Raw genomic sequence first — 5,827 nt, forward strand, 5'->3', positions numbered from 1 at the left:
ACTGTTCCACCTACATTTCCTCCACAGTCTGAGAAGTTTCCTTGATTATGTCTCCTTTTACAGCATCTTGAAACAATAAAAGCACATGTCTCTATATCTGTATTTTCAAATAATTTTACAATTTACAAACAAGTAAATTGTTGTCCAGGTGTGAAAGCACACACCTCTGTAACCTCAGCACTTGGGCTGAGGCTGGAAGATTGTGAGTTCTAGGCCAACCTGGTCTACATATAGTAAATTCAAAACCAGTGACCTAGGGCTACACAGAAAAACCCTGTCACACCAAATAGACAGACAGACAGGCACACACACACAGATATTAAATGTGTCTGTTTTGAGATAGGATCTAATATAGCCTAGATTAGCCCTGTGGTAATTAGTACTGCCATCTTGACAAATTTACAATCTCCTGCTACACACACACACACACACACACACACACACACACACACACATATATATATGAGAATGAACTTACCTCATTGAAAGAAAAATGGATGGAATTGAATATGATTGCACTAAGGAAAACATCTCAGACTCAGAAAGACAAATGTGTATATTTTCTCTCATATGAGATATTTATACTTGAATTTATGTAATATATACATGACAAGAAAGTAGAAGCGGGTATGTAGGCTGAGGAAGAAGACAAAGGGAGGAGGGATAAACAAGGATAATGGAAGGGAAAAGACAAACATCACGTGTTCCCTCTCATATGTGGAACACATTACATGAAAGCAAATGTCAGACTAGGTACAATGGGTCTGTATGTAAGATGTATGGGTCTGTCACAAAGGGATTTATTGTTGCATATGTTTACTGACAATAAATTTAAAACCCAAAGTGGAACTCATCTGTGAGGACATACTGCATTATGTCCGGGATGGTGATGGAGAGAGGAGCAGCCACTCTTCAGGCTCTGCAGTTACTCCGCCTTTCCCCAGCAACTATGCACTTTCCTAAAAGCCTCAGATTCTTCACCTAAATGCTTCCAGGCTCTTTCGGGGCTCAGTGGCACTGGGATTTCCTTATCAAATGAATATTTGGAATGTCTTTTTGTGTCAGCTCCTTTCTGGTAAATTTGTACGATATGAATTAGTTCATTTGTGTTCCTTGTGCTAGACTAACACATCGCTTTAAGTCCGACTTCTCTTTATTCTAATCCACTCTATTTCTGTCAAAATCATTAACTAGCGAGGAAGAGTGACATGTAAACAGACCAAGAGATGTAAGCTTTGTGACAGCCTGACAGAGGATTGGAGAATGGGAAATAAATTATGACTTGGTACATACCAAAGCCTTTACATATGTGCTACAGGAAAAAGGAAACTGGGGTTCAGAGAAGTAATCTTACCAGCCCATCATCGAGCAGGGATGTACTGAAGCTGGGACCTAACCGGATCTGAGAGAACATGTGTGGATATGCATGCCGAGAAAATCTCATGAGAGGTGAACTGAGACTAAAAGAATAGTTTAAAAATAAAGGCTGTTCCAGGGAGAAAGAAGTCAGCAAAAGGTTCAAAGAGCAAGCCAAGCACCTCAATATGCTTGGATCATAATGCAAGAACAAATCTGGAGATAAAAGCAGAGAAATACAGTTCTAATGTATTATTAGGTCCAATCAGCTTCTCTCCTTATCCAGTCTGTGATCCGGCTTAGGGTGTCCCCTCTCCACCCCAGTATATACTTCAGAATTTTTGCATTCTTTACCTATTTATTCTCTTCCGTTTATCTTTCTAAGAGCAGATACCAACGTTATTATTCACTCACTTTAAACATCTCCTAGTCCATGAAGATTCTCTCTCACTCGGGAACATTCACCGTGGCCGTGAATTCAGCCCACCCTCCTTCATTTGTTTTGTTTATGAGGATGTGGGGTTTTTTTGGTTCACCTTGTGGTGCTAGGCAGACAACACAGAGCATCACGCACTCTGTGTAAACACGTCACTGAACTAGATCCACAGTCCCAGACACAGAGATTTTAGATTTTAGATTTTCTTACTGAATTAACTGTGACTCTGGACAAATGCCCACCTCTTGCTCTTGCCCTCAACAAGAGCTCATAAGCAGCTGCTCAGCTAGAGGAAGATGTAACTGGATCGGGCTCTGGATGAGGCGGGATCTTGGGTACAGGTGGGCTGGGCGGGAGTTTCAACCTGACCTTAGCTGAAGAAGAGCCAGGAAGCCTGGAAGAAAAGATCTGCCGAGTGGGAGTAACAGTCCCTCCGAAAGGGACTGTCTTACCTGAGACAGAAGCAGGTTATGTTTTCTGTAACTATAGCAACTAGCTAGTTCTCACGAGAACTTGTTCTTCCCCCTCCCCCAATCTTACGCGGAAGGAGGGTTGAGGCATGTACTCTGAAAACCACTCCCCTTGTGTGCTGTCTCTTTTTCCTTTGCAAGTTTGGGTAAAGTGCAGTTTTCCACCTTTCAGTTTTGTTTTCTCAACTCTTGAGTTCAATACTCACAAAAACTTAGAAAAATTTAGAATGCTAATGTAAAAGGAACTTTGATTAAAGAAGACTAGTTTACACTGCATCTCAAAGAGAGAGACAAGAGAGGAAGGAAGGAGAGAGGAAGGAAGGAAAGAAGGAAGGGAGGTAGAAAGGAAGACCCCTTTACTAAACGTAAGGGAGCACATTTTAGCAGGAGGCTCTTGCGTCTCTTTCCAGCTACTTGGGAGGCTGAACAAAAGGATTGCCTGAGTGGGCATTTGAGACTAGCCTGGACAATATAAAAGCTCTTTTTCTTTCAAATGTAAACTAATAATTTAGGTCTTTTCTCAAAATACCTGTACCTTAAATGCTGACTCTTGGATCTAGAGAGATCGTTCAAGGGCTTAAGAGACCTTGTGCTCTCCTAGAGGACCCAAGCTAGACTCCCAGTACCCACAGGTATATCTGCTTGTAACTCCAGCCCCAAATGATCCAGTGCCCTTTTCTGGCCTCTGTGAATGTCTGTGCTCACACAAAGGTAAAAATACAAATAAATCTTTTAAAAAAGCTGATTCTCAACTGGATATGCGTAGCAAGTTCTAGGGCAGCCGGGTTATGCAGCCAGCTCTTTCTTGTGCAAAGCATACCTGCACCTGTACACTGTCCTACAGCACTGACGACACCTAATAATGCAGTCAGAAGTATGCATTAGACACAGGGTCTAAGCAATCGCTATCAAAATCACACTGACACACAGGTTAAGAGTGTGAACTGTTCCTGCAGAGGCCCAAGTCTGGTACCTGGCACCCATGCTGGGTGGCTCAGAAATGACTATGCCTCTAGTTCCAGAGGACCCCAGGTCAATTAATGCCTCTAGTCTTCACTGGCACCCACATCTATATACCCACACAAAGACACACATATACATAATTTGAAACCTAATATAAACCTTAAAAAAAACACTGCTGACTTTTTGTCAGAAATTAACAAGAGGACTCATGCTTCTCTATTTCATATTATCCTATAAAAGGACTACTCTAAAAGGTATTAATCAAGGCATAAGATCAGACAGTACAAGCCAAAGAAAACGGATTGAAGATTGAGAAATACACACTTAACAGTTATGACCAACAGATTTTGAACAAGATTGCCAAGAGAATCCAAAGAACACTCAAATCTACCAAGTCTAGCTTGGTGAATCAATTTGCTTATTCAGGCTTACATGCAGGGACAAGAATGACCCAGGTGCTTGCTATAGAACTGGGAGGATCTGAGTTTGAGTCATCATAAGAGTTCATGTAAGGTTGGGCCCATGAGCTCTTTACAGCAAGACATGCCTGTAATCCCAGTGTTCTTTATAGCAAGATGGGAAGTGGAGACAGAAGAATCTCTGGAAACCAGGATAGGTGGCACACATAGCAGTTAAAAAGGGACCGTCTCAAAACAAGGTTGTCCTCTGACCTCTACACTTGGCGATATTTCAATGACATATGAATGCATATGTGTATACACACACAAATTTGTGATATGTAAACATGATGAATTATTCAACCTTTGAAAAATCCAGGGCTCTGTTTCAAAACAAACAAGCATAAAAGCAAAGAAACAATACCATAATGCAAATGAATCATAAACCGAGGAAAACATTTGCTAAATAAGCCAGCCCATTTATATTACAAGTATGTAAAATAAAAAATAGTTGAACTCATATTAACTGAACAATGATGGTTGCTAGTGGCAAAGGTCATAAAAATAGGAAATGTTCATGGGCACAAATTCTCAGTTTTAAGTTCTAGAGAGGTGGTGACTATAATTTACAATGTACCATTTCACACTTAAAACTTGAACTGTAGGTAAACCCTAAGCCTCCTCCCCCTCAGTATGTGACAGTTTCGACTTGATTGTGGAAGGTGTTACACAAGTTTAGTTCTACCAAAGACCATTCTGTGTGCCTTAAATAAAGCAAATTTAAACTCTGTCATTTAAATGCCATTAAGCCCGGGGGCTGAGTGTGGTAGCAGATGACGCCAAGCCTGGCACTTTAAAGGAAGATTACAAATTTAAATCAGCAACTACTAGGAAACAAACCTGTCTTTAAAAAACAAAATATACAACTGAGGAAAAAACAAAAACAAACAAACAAACAAAAAAAAAAACTTGGGGTTGGAAAGAGATGGCCCAGTGGTCAAGAGCACTGCTTGATCTTCCAGAGAACCTGTGTTTGAGTCCCAGTACCCACATGGCAGCTCACAACCACATCTAATTCCATTTTTAGAACATGTGATGCCTTCTTCTGAACTCCTCATGCACCAGGCATGCAAGGTACACAGACACACATATAGGGAAAAGATTATACGCTTAAAAATGAGTAAGTTAAAAAAAAAAAAAAAAAAAAGATCCAAATTACAATTACTACTCTAGGTCAAAAAAACTGTGACTTTGAAAAAGCATTATATAATTTGTTTCTATAGTCATAAGACCAAACTTACTGTTTAAATGTTTATCTTAAGCTTAAAGCTCAGACTAAAGCTTTCTACCTTTCCACACTAATAAAGTTGGTCATGCAGAAGACCTGGGTTCAGGTAGCAGCACCCACAAGACAGTTCACAAGCATCTATAACCTCCATTTCAGGGTTTCAAACACCCTCTTCTGGCCTCTGCAGGAAACAGGCATGTAAGTGTATGGAGGCAGACAATCGTACACACGAAGTCTTTTTTTTTTTTTTTAAACAATAGAAGGGAAAACAGACTTTTATAAGTCACTTTCCCTGTGACAAACATAGGATGATGCTTCCTCTTTTCCTCAACCCCTGGAATCAGGAAGGACTACAGAAGTAATGAGGTCGGGCTGACGTGCCTGAGCTATGGAGGAGGAGACAGCCCTCCTCTGCTTCTAAGTTAGGCTCCTGATGGTCTCGGGAAAATTCTGGTTACCAAGATAATGTAAGATCTGGAGTCTCTGCAGCTTAGAGGACCCAGCCTTGCATAGGCTGCCACTGTCAGGATCTGCCTGGTGTTCAACAGGGCGCTCCTACTACACAGTTTGACTCATTCCTAACAGCTGGCAACAGCTGATAAAACAGGTCTCAAGAACCCCAGTGAAATTTCCAAAATCTCTGAAGAGTTAACAGTTTGCTCGCACAACAGTCGTATTTAAGTGAAGGTCACATGGCTTCTCAGTCACACTAGCTGAGGCCGCCTCATTCCATCTGTACCAGGAAACGCCGCCATCAATGTCAGTGACCGTGGCTTTCTAAGCACTAGTATTCCTGAACTGAAGTCACATTCTGAAATGAAACCAGACCAGCACATTTTAAAAACCACCTCCTCATTTTCTCATTCTTTGAACTAGAGATAATGAACCTTCAAAAAAACGGTAGCATTACACAGAA

This window comes from Meriones unguiculatus, chromosome 4, assembly GCF_030254825.1.
Source record: "Meriones unguiculatus strain TT.TT164.6M chromosome 4, Bangor_MerUng_6.1, whole genome shotgun sequence".
NCBI lineage: Eukaryota > Metazoa > Chordata > Mammalia > Rodentia > Muridae > Meriones > Meriones unguiculatus.